This window comes from Nomascus leucogenys, chromosome 2 (genome assembly GCF_006542625.1).
Source record: "Nomascus leucogenys isolate Asia chromosome 2, Asia_NLE_v1, whole genome shotgun sequence".
Lineage (NCBI taxonomy): Eukaryota > Metazoa > Chordata > Mammalia > Primates > Hylobatidae > Nomascus > Nomascus leucogenys.
This window is the reverse complement of record NC_044382.1, coordinates 10,504,678-10,516,382: the sequence shown is the minus strand read 5'-3', so window position 1 is coordinate 10,516,382 and position 11,705 is coordinate 10,504,678. Positions and strand designations below refer to the sequence as shown.

General features: G+C 45.3%; 1 protein-coding gene and 1 long non-coding RNA gene across 10 annotated transcripts in view; one reads left to right on the top strand and one right to left on the bottom strand.

Annotated features, from left to right (window-relative positions):
- Positions 1-11,705, top strand: part of TENM2 (teneurin transmembrane protein 2) — a 1,389,831-nt gene that overhangs the window by 1,352,478 nt on the left and 25,648 nt on the right. The window lies entirely within an intron of this gene.
- Positions 1,126-3,889, bottom strand: LOC115837923. Its single transcript, XR_004032932.1, has 3 exons — positions 3,079-3,889; positions 1,828-1,998; positions 1,126-1,706 (listed from the first exon to the last, which is right to left on the bottom strand). It is a non-coding gene; the product is annotated as an uncharacterized LOC115837923 (long non-coding RNA).

Here is an 11,705-nt window from a genome sequence, read left to right as displayed (position 1 = left end):
CCACGTGACGTCTTTTTAAAACCAATATATAACATTAATTGAGGATTATTATAATGTAAACCCTATGTTAAATGCTTTGCTTGTATTATTTTAACTTTTTCAATAGCCCCATGAGGATAATTATTACTACCTTCATTTTTCAGATGAGAAAACAGACTCAGGGAAGCTAAATGACCTGTCCAAGGACACAATAGCTAGAAAGGGCAATGCCAGGACTCAATCCCAGGTCTCTCTTTCTGTCTGACTCACTTGCCAGTATGTCACACGCCTTCCTGCTTATCCATGGTCATTCAGATCATCTCAGCAGAAGTGGATTCTGCCCCAGTCACTTATCTGTCATCAAGAGGGAACAGTTCCTACCATCATGCTAACCCCTTCCCTGGGGAGGGGAATGTAATGGCGTACAAAGCAAAGGCCCTAACTTCCTGCACCTTACCTTCAGGTTGTGGGGAGATGGGAGAGAGGGGCAGATCATAAGTAAACTAAACTAATAAATAAAAATAACTGCAGAACAAGACAAGCACTAGGAAGTCAGTAAACAATGGAACAAAGAATTTATCAAATGCTTTGGAATCCCTGAGAGTAGAAGGCTCAGCATCGGCAAAGCTTGGGTCGTAACTTTTGCTGTGTAACTGGATTGAAATCCAGCCAGCCCAGGTGACCTCCCTGCAGAGCCAGGCCCCTCCATATTAAGATTCTGCCTTTGTCTGGCTGAAGTTTAAGTCTCCACGTTAGGTTATTAGCAGTCTCCCATGTTTTTCTTCCTCTGCTGGTATCTGCAAAGTTGCAAACTGCAGTATCTTCCTAAAGACAAAAATGGAATGAGATTAGTAGTTAAATCCTTAATGACTGGATTTCAGGGCTGTGTAATTGATTTTTGATATGCTGCACTGTAGAAGTTGATTATAAGTAGTAATCGTGCCTTTCCTCTGATAAATCAGTTATGCATTTTGACTAAGTTTTCAAAATAAAGATAAATGTGGCCCTAAAATAAAGTGGCTATAATCCCAACTCTGAATATTAAAACTCTTTAATAATGGTACTTGTGGTAATTAGCCCAAGTTAGGCACACAAGTCTTATAACTGAATTTCTGCCAGGGTTAGATTTGCTGGCATCGTGTTTATGCAAATCAAAACACAGCTTTATCTATCAACACCTCAACATTTAATTGTCTGGTGTTAGTTCCTGTAACAACAATCACATATCCATTTAGCTCTCTTAAATGAAAATCACTATGAGATTATAACAGGTTGAGTGGACTGAAAATGTAATTTGAAAATGAGGGAGAAAGCCTGGAATTTATTTGCATCTCATTTATTTTAATTCAGTTCATAAACTGTTTAGTGAATGAAATAAAAGCAACTTCTGGAAATCGCAGGAGAGCAGTTGGAAGAAGGTAGGTAGAAGGGAAAGGTTGGGTGTGATGTGGATTGAGGGAACTGGGGAGTGGCCATTTCATCAGATGTTTCATGAGCCCATGGCAGGGAGTTTGCAGCCCCTAAGCCGAAGGTACCCATTGGCCCCATAAGGCTAGCAGGCTGTCTCACCAACGGCAAGATGGGCTCTTCTCTCCCTATCTATCTTAGTCTTGCTGTGTCTTTTCATCCCTGCTCCACTGTCACATGAGGGCATGAAAGTCTTCATTTAGTCAAAAGATGTTTACTAGGTGCCAACACTACAGTCAGTACCACGGAACAAGTAGACTCTAGAGAGAGAAAGAAAACTGAGTGGCACCGAGTAGCTAACAGTCTCATGGAGAAGACAATATGAGTAGTGTGATGTAAGCTATAATACAGGCCAAAAGCACAAAGAAAGGGATACTTAACTGTATCCGCTGGAAGAGGATAGGCCACGGCCAGGTAACACGTGAACCCTGAAATCTCATGGGCGTAACATATCACGGTCCAAATGCATCGGGCGGCTCTTCTTAATGAGGACTTGCTCCAGTTGCTCTGTCTTGCCATCCTGCCATCTTAAGCACAGGGCCTGTGCAGTTGCTGCAGCAAGGGAAGAGAGCTTGGGTGATTCACGAGAGCTTAATGAGCAGGCCTGGACATGGCAGGCCTCACTTCCACCCACCCTGGTGAGAACACTGTCAGGGAACCTCAGGGAAGCCTAGAAAATGTCTTTTCTGAGTGCCTAAGAAGAAGAAGATGAACAAAGACTTGGTAAGCACGTAGCAGAGTGATCAGGTCTCCCGTTTGACAAGAGATCAGGAAGGGCTTCACAGAGGAGCTGGAATCAGTTCTGAAGAGTAGTAAGAATCAGCCAGGCAGAGATAGGGAACAGAGGTGACAGGACAAAGAATGTCGCCTGTGGAAAGGCCAAGAGGCCAAAAAGGGAATGGCATTTCAGAAAACTAATTCAGTGTGGCAGTGGATGTGTTAGCGAGTGGGGTAGAAAAAGAAGATGCAGCCAGAGACTGCACATGGAAAGGAACATGGTGCCAGGCTAACGTTTATCCTGAGGGCAATGGTGAGCCCTACCTGGACTTCATTAGCAGAGTGATGTGCTGGGATGTGTAGCATTAGAAAGCTCTCTCCAACCTGGGCACAGTGGCTCATGCCTGTTTTCCCAACACTTTGGGAGGCCAAAGTGGGAGGATCATTTTAGCCTAGGAGTTCAAGACCAGCCCAGGCAATATAGCAAAACCCTGTCTCTACAACAACAACAAAGTTTACATAGCCAACCATGGCCCAGCACAGTAGCTCATGCCTATAATCCTAGCACTTTGGGAGGCCAAGGCAGGAGGATCCCTTGAGCCCAGGAGTTTGAGGCTGCAGTGAGTTTTGATCATGCCCTGTACTCCAGCCTGGGCAACAGAGCAAGACCCTGTCTCAAAATAAAAAAGAAAGAAAGATCTCTCGACTTCCTCAGGTATGGAGGAAGACAGGTGAGAAGGGGACAAGATAGATAGATAGGAGGAGAGGGACAGTAAGAAGGGTGCTGCATTAGTCCAAACAAGAAACTAAATCAATCACTAGCAGCGAGGAAAGAAAAAAGGTAGGGGGAGAGATTTGAGAGATGTCTAGCACACGAGGATTGGGCAACTAGCAGGGTTGCTGTGTCATGCTCACCTTTTGACAGACTCTCCCCATGATCATGTAAACCAGGCAGGCTGGGTGGCCGTCCACGCTCTGTGGGCGAGTGGCTAAGAGCTGAAACCCAAGCCAGAGATGTAAGAAACAGTCTGGTGGCCCCAGCCCTGCCTCTTGGAATGCGGAAGAAACTAAATGAACTTTGAAATGCAGCCATTTAACCAGCACCATGTAATCACTGCTCCCCATGTGGAGAGCAGGTATTTGGAGAGAATGTGTGGGTATCATGCATGAAGCAAATGGCCTGTACTTCGCCGGGACTGGCAAGCTCCTGGGAGCCTGGTGAGCTGAGGGGTGTGAGGGCCCAAGGCTCTGAACATTCCTGGAGTTTAGAGAAGACCAACAATCTCAGTGAAGCCATCACAATAGAACAGTGCCCAGTGAAATTCCAACCTACCTAGGTACCCTTTCTTCCCACAGTCCTCCAGACGGAGGCATGTCTTAGTGGAGGAAAGTATCAGTGGCTCTTCCTTACGGCCTGGGGAAATGTAAGATGATGGCGGTTGGATAGACCGGGACCACATCCTTTCACCAAAAGCTTTGTAATGGAGTGTTAGTCCCTTCATTCCTGCCCCAACTCAGTGCAGGGAAGATTTTCACTATGCCTCCCAAGAACTCCTCAAAGAATCTCCTTTGAAAGCGTCCTCCCCCTCCTGCCCGTGTTGTCCTCCATTCCTTTCTTCACTCACTCTGGCCTTGCAAAAACATGAAGCAGGCCGGGCGTGCTGTCTCACGCCTGTAATCCCAGCACTTTGGGAGGCCGAGGCGGGTGGATCACGACGTCAGGAGATTGAGATCCTCCTGAACAAAATGGTGACACCCCATCTCTACTAAAAAATACAAAAATCAGCTGGGCGTGGTGGCGCATGCCTGTAATCCCAGCTACTCAGGAGGCTGAGGCAGGAGAAGAATCACTTGAACCAGGGAGTCGGAGGTTGCCGTGAGCCAAGATCGTGCCACTGCACTCCAGTCTGGTGGCAGAGCGAGACTCCATCTCAAAAAAAAAAAGCAGTTACATCATGGAATCTGTGAGCTCCATAAGTGCAGGGACCAGGTCGCCCCTGTATCCCTGGTGACATGTGGTGGGTACTCAGACAACAGGTGACAAAGGAAGATGTAATAACTGTGCCTTCTATAGGCTCCTTCTTAATGCATAAATGCTCCCCCACCGAAGTGGGTATAAAGTCACAAATACATTGCCCCTACACCTGTCTGGAATCCTTCCACTGCAAGAGACAGGGAGTGCACTCAGACTAACTTAAAAGGGTAGGTGCTGTCTCACCTAACAGGGCCACCACAAGGGAGAAGCTGGCCTCAGAGACTCCAAGATGTCATTAAATGGTGTATTAGTCTGTTTTCATGCTGCTGATAAAGACATACCCAAGACTGGGAAGAAAAAGAAGTTTAATTGGACTTACAGTTCCGCGTGGCTGGGGAGGCCTCAAAATCACGGCAGGAGGCAAAAGGCACTTCTTACATGACGGCATCAAGAGAAAATGAGGAAGAAGCAAAAGCGGAAACTCCTGATAAGCCCATCAGACCTCGTGACACTTACTCACTATCACTAGAATAGCACAGGAAAGGTCGGCCCCCAGGATTCAATTACCTCCCCCTGGGTCCCTCCCAACACATGGGAATTCTGGGAGCTACAATTCAAATCAAGATTTGGGTGGGGACACAGCCAAACCATATCAGATGGACATCTCTCTCTCTCTCTCTTTCTCACAGCCCCCTTCCATCCCCTGGCAGGGTTTCTCTCTCGGCAGTTGACCTGATTTTCTCCTACGGTAGACTAATGTCCTCTTCACATTGCAGGGGTTGGGGGTGGTCAGGCAGACTTAGCCAAAGTTGACCCCAGGCTTACATCATCACAGCTAAGTGAACCCAGAGGAAAAAGGAAGGTATCTCCCCCAGCATTTCTATTTTTCATAAAATAACTCATGGAAGAAAGACTGACCTGGCAGAGGGAGTTCACATTCCTGGGCCAATCACTGGTCAGGGAGCTGGGGATCCGTGATGAGTCAGGCAGGCACAGGTCACATGACCGTACTTGTATCTTATAATAGACATCTCAGTAAAAGCACCTAGACAGGCAAGCCCTAGAGAAAAGAGGTGCCGTACCCAAAAAAGAAAGAAAGAGATACAAGGTTAAAATATAAATATCCCAAATATAGTCCACATCCTCCACCCCTCCGAAGCCTAATCATAAGGCAAAACTCCTGGTCCTGAGGATCTCTTGAGGCTCTATTGCCTCCCACCCCGACAAGCCTTTTTTCTAGGCTTTTGGAAGAGAGAACTAAAATCAACCCCTTCTATTTCTATTAAGATTTAAAACTTCTACTCTTTCCTAAAATGGAATGCAGGATGATTCTCTTTCTTTGTAAAGGAAAGCATATAACCACGCTCTAGGATATTTCTTCCTGATTATGATTTACATAGAGATTGCAGAAGCAAGAAACAGCTACATGTGTAGGTAGCAGAACAAAAGAAAAATTGCTTCCAAGATAATCTTCCATCATGATATTGGTATTAGTGTTATTAGTATTCCAAGAAGAAGTGGGAGTTAGTAATTTTGTTTTGGCTCCCATATAATTAATATGACATTGCAATTACGTGTTGGCATGTGTTACTTTTACTTATGTGGCAAATCACAGTGACAGAGGAGTGAGGTGGGGGGATGGGCGTGCCTATGTGCATGTGAACACACACACATGAACTCAGTTCTGCATGGAGCCCACTCAAGCAGGTCTGTTAACACACACAAGTCATTTTGAAAGCCTGAATTTTCACAGCTCCTTCCTGCCACAATGCATTCATTCTTCACGTGACTAATATTTTATATTTCAAACACCTCCTGTGTTCTTGGCACTATGCTAGGCACTGAGTGTACATTAGTGAACAAAAGATTTCACCTTACATGGTGAGCAGCACTTGTGCAGACAGAACTTGAGATAAATTTAATATTAGCTTAAATAACACATAATTAGAAGGGCAAGCCTCTGCAAACAGATTAAATAGTGTATTCCCCAAGCAAACATTACTTTTGGGTGGCTTCTGTTTGGGATGATCATGTGGAAAAGTGGAAAAAACCCTAATGGAGCTTATGCCTTTACCTCTTACACCTTAGCAAGGAGAAGCAAATCATCATCAAATAAATGTACAAACAATATACAGAAATTGTGGGCCGGGTACGGTGGCTCACACCTGTAATCCCAGCACTTTGGGAGGCCCAGACGGGTGGATGACCTGAGGTCAGAAGTTCAAGACCAGCCTAGCCAACATGGCGAAACCCCATCTCTACTAAAAATACAAAAATTAGCCAGGTGTGGTGCCGCGCGCCTATAATCCCAGCTACTTCAGAGGCTGAGGCAATAGAATCACTTGAACATGCTAGACAGAGGTTGCAGTAAGCCGAGATGGCACCACTGCACTCCAGCCTGGGTGACAGAGTGAGACTCTGCCTCAAAGAAAAAAAAAAAGAAATTGTGATGGGTGCTTTGGTAAAAATGTAGGGTGCAGATAATACGGAATATATGATATAGGTTAAGGCATCTCCGAGAAAATGACATTTGAACTGAGAACTGAATGAAGAGTAGGTAGGAATTTCCCAGGCATGGAGTAGGGGGAAAAGCCTCTATGCTGAAGCCACAGCATGTGCAAAAGGCCCTGAGGCAGAAGAGACTTCTGCTTGTATCCTGAACAGAAGGAGAGCTCCATTGTGGCTGGAGTAAACCAGCTGAGGGGTAAGGTCAAGGGGAACAGCCTTATCTTGTTGGCCCTTTTAAGGATCTTAGAAATACAGAAGTCTGCTGCAGATTATCCACCTGGTACATGCAAATGAGCCCTCATGGGGAGCCTCCTTCTTGGACACTAGGAAATACACAACATACGTGACTCCTGGAAGTTCAGGTCAAAGGATAACAAATATAGCTTACTCCGGTCATCTGGACTGAGCCTCCATACCAGACACCCTCTGCCCCTTCTCATTATATCCCTACCAATGGACCACCCATCTGCACTAGAATACTCACAGCATCACCTGAAAACAGCCATGCTCTGCCTGTGCAAGGCCCTTGCTCATCCCCTGTGCTTTTATTTGCTGACCCTCCCACCTGCAATATTCTCCCTGACTCTTCTCCCACCCTCACCTGTCCAAGACTTACTCATACCCAGGCCCCCAACAAGCAGTGCTTTCTCTGGGAAATCACCCTCATCAGTCCCAGGTCTGGCTCCATGTCCTTCCTCATTGCCACAGCTCCTTCCCCATGTCTACTGCCATTACCACACTAAAAATGGTTTTTGTTGTTGGCTCACCTGTCGTTATCCCTGCTCTGGCCTGTGGCCTGCCCCTCTAGGGCAGGGGTCATAACTGTCTTGTTCTGTCTTAAGTGACAGTCCCAGTAACAAACACATAGTAGGTGCTCGGTAAATATTGAATGAAAGAATGAATGAATGAATGGGATTTTCCACTGACATAATAAAAATCTGCTCCCTCCCACCTCTGCCTATGAATTCCAGGTCCCAGGGACCTTCCAGAATGACTCTAATAGGTCTTTGGAATGAAGCTTTTCAGATATTTGGAGACCACAGATGTCCTAATCATATATATATATGTGTGTGTGTGTGTGTGTGTGTGTGTGTGTGTGTGTATATATATATATATATATATATATATTTTTTTTTTTTTTTTTTTTGAGACAGAGCCTTGCTCTGTCACCCAGGCTGGAGTGTAGTGGCACAATCTCGGATCACTGCAACCTCCACCTCCCGAGTTCAAGCCATTTTCCTGCCTCAGCCTCCCAAGTAGCTGGGACTACAGGCATGCACCACCATGCCCAGCTAATTTTTGTGTTTTTTAATTAAGGACGGGGTTTCATCATGTTGACCAGGCTGGTCTTGAACTCCTGACCTCAAGCGATCCACCCGCCTCAGCCTCCCAAAGTGCTGGGATTATAGGTGTGAGCCACCATGCCTGGCCTAATCATACTTTCTGTTCTTGATTTTCCATGTTGGAACTTTAGATCATCAGAGTTAGCAGGGTTCTTGTACCCAGTCTGATTCAGTTTGCTTATTCACTAATGTTCATTGAGCACCAAGCACTTTCCAAAACAAAATAGAGACACTAAGAAAAATAAGCTAAAGTCCTGACTCACCAGTTCCCAGGCCATTACAGACGAGGAAACTGAGACATGAATGGTGAAGGTATGGTTTTGGTATGGCAAAGCTAATCAGTGACACTGATGAGTGTCAAAACCGCCACTCAGACTCGGCTCTTTCCACCTTTCCACCTGACCTCCATCCAAAACAGCAAGTCACCCAAACATAATGTTTGCTTGGGGAATACATTATTTAATGTGTTTGCAGAGGCTCACCCTTCTAATGATGCATTATTTAAGCTAATATTAAATTTATAGCAAGTTGTTTTGTCTCCACAAGCACTGATCCCAATGTAGCATTGAGTATGTATGGGAGGTGGGGATAGCTACTTTTGTATGGGAGCTGGGGATAGCTACTTTTAAAATCCCAGGCCGGGCGCGGTGGCTCATGCCTGTAATCCCAGCACTTTGAGAGGCTGAGGCAGGCACACTACGAGGTCAGGAGATGGAGACCATCTTGGCTAACACGGTGAAACCCTGTCTCTACTAAAAAAAATACAAAAAACAGTAGCCGAGAGTGGTGGCGGGCACCTGTAGTCCCAGCTACTCAGGAGGCTGAGGCAGGAGAATGGCGTGAACCCGGGAGGCAGAGCTTGCAGTGAGCCCAGATTGCGCCACTGCACTCCAGCCTGGGAGACACAGCGAGACGCCATCTCAAAGAAAAAAATAAAATAAAATAAAATATAAAATAAAATAATCCCAGAGGACTGACCCAGAAAGAAAATGAAGGTGTCCTCTAGGCCAGGCTTTACCTCTGGGTAGGTAAATAACTAAACTCTCCAAGGCAAACTCTTCTGCTTTTAAACGTCGCCAGACAGGGAGACTCTCGTGACCCGCCTCACTAATCTTTTTTGGGTTTCCCATACTCCAAGCAGGATGGGCAAAGGGTTCTTCTATATGTCTAACTGAAATCTCTCCTGCTGTGTTACAATTCCATTTCCTGGAGGGGATCCAGCCCAGTGTAATTTCCTCCCTCATGTTTCTCAAATCACTAGCTCTCGTCATTGCGCCTGGAGCTAAGTTAGAGTCACGGGTTATAGGCCCAGCAGGGCCGTTTTGACGACAGCGTTTCCTTTTCTCTGGGTTTTTTATGAGCTTCCTTGTGACAGGCATATGCTTGGTGAGATCAAAACGTTTTGGGGGGATATTCTGCAGGGGAAACCACTTCCCAAAGTCTGCCCTCTGCAAAAATAAAAAAGCATGCTAAATAGCTGAGTTTTATTAACTGGGGAAGCCAGGCTGAGGAAAATGCCCGATAATTAAAAATAATGGCTTCCTTACAAACACGAAATTGTATTAATTTAAAAATTGGTTTCTCTATCACTGAATTCCTACCAAGCCGACTGGGAAGGGAATCGTGCTGATCCCGGCAGTGAAAATAATTCAAAATAACTTTTATGTTCTCCAGGAAGCCTCAAGGTTAATTTAAATATTGCTAGCTGGGTAATTTAATTCAGAATAAGAGAACATTGCAGCTAAATTAAAGCTCCCACATGCTCTAAACTGGGGGGCAGGTATCCTCAAACGGCCGATCGTGCCTGTTGGACCCTCCAGCATCTCGCACCCACAGCTGGGGCACCCCCCTTTATAAATGGCACCCTCATAATTAAAGAAATTTGATTAGATTACACAACTGGCCTGAACTCCTTGGCTCACCTTCCAGTGAATTTTTCAGATTTAATTATTAGAAGGATTGGGCATTTTAATAGAAATTTTCACATTTCAAAGTTAACTCAAACCTGTGCTATCAAAAAAATCCCATTGTCCCAGGGATATGGTAAATTTGCAAGTAAAAACCCACCCTAAGTTATCCATGGCTAATGGCTAGCACCTATCATTACTTCTTTATAGTTGGTGCACCTGAGTCAATGGTCAGAGGCCTCTCAGCTCTAAGTAACAGCAGCACATCCCAGGGTGGCAGTCGGAGGTTAGGGACGCCTCTTCTTTGTTTACCCAGTATTTAGTTCTTTTGTAATCCCATCCAAGCACTAACCAGGCCTGATCCTGCTTAGCTTATGAGATCAGGAATGTTCAGGGTTCTTTCTGTAATCTAAGCACCCTCACACACTAATATCATTGTTATTATGATAGTCGTGATCATATGTATTGTTTACATGGTGGTCTTTCCCATGATTACATATTACAGTATATTATGCACACATGTATACATCTATACACACATATGATTATATTTTGGTTATATATGTGATTTTCCCATTGGTCTTTCCCAGGTAACTGAAGATAAGGCCTTATATCACACTGAGTGTATTTTAACCAAGAGTACACATCAGAATCACCCAGGGAGCTTTTAAAAATCAAAAGTCCCCAGTTGGGCACGGTGGCTCATGTCTGTAATCCCAGCACTTTGAGAGACTGAGGCAGGCATATCACTTGAGGTCAGGAGTTCCAGACCAGCCTGACCAACATGGTGAAACCCCATCTCTACTAAAAAAATATAAAAATTAGCCAGGCACGGTGGTGCACCTCTGTATTCCCAGCTACTCGGGAGGCAGAGACATGAGAATCACTTGAACCCAGGGGGCAGAGGTTGCAGTGAGCCGAGATCATGCCACTGCACTCCAGCCTGGATGACAGAGCGAGACTCTGTCTCAAAAAAAAAAAAAAAAAAAAAATCAACAAGATCCAAACCCCTATTCCCTGAGGAGCCGATTCAGCAGGCGTGGAGCCAGCCAAGCAGCAGAGCTTTAAGAGAGTGTCCCATGTGGTTTAGAATTGCACGCTTGATGGAAAGCCTGTGGTCCAACACCCCTCAATCCTAGAGGTGTACAGCCTGGAGGTTAAGACAGCAAGCTCTGTATGGGGATCCTGGCTCTACCACTTAGTATTTATCTACACTCGAGCAAGTCACTTAAACCCATCTATATCTTGTGTGCAAAATGGGGATGATAATAGTGCCTGCCTGCGAGCGTTGTTGTGTAAATTAGACAAAACAAGGGCAATGCTGAGAACGACACTCAGCCTGTGTAAGCACTCAACATGTTGCTATTGCTGTGGTTTTTCTTCCTTGTATACCAGAGCAGACACCAAGCCTGGCATTAGCTGACACTCAACGTTCAGTAATTAATAAATGCACTGGGGCCCTATGATATGAGCACAAAGAAAAAAAAAATAAGGAAAGGGAAGCAGGAAAAACTAAAGATGGCCAAGGGGATGGAAATAAGTAGGCACGATGGGAAGTCCCCAGCAGTTGCCTCCAAAAACCCTGGAAATCCTTCCTCGTTGTTGCATCATTCATTCTGCCTAACAAAATGTTGGAGAGGTCTTGAACCAAAATCTGAAACCCATAAGTTTAAGAATGATGGTGGCTTTCCACAGTTGTCCCAGATGAATCAACCCCATGTGACCAAGCTTCTGTTGGCAGAGGAGATGATCTATCTTTCTGACCTCCACTGTGTGTTTTGCTCTGAAAATGATGACTCCAGTCCCCAA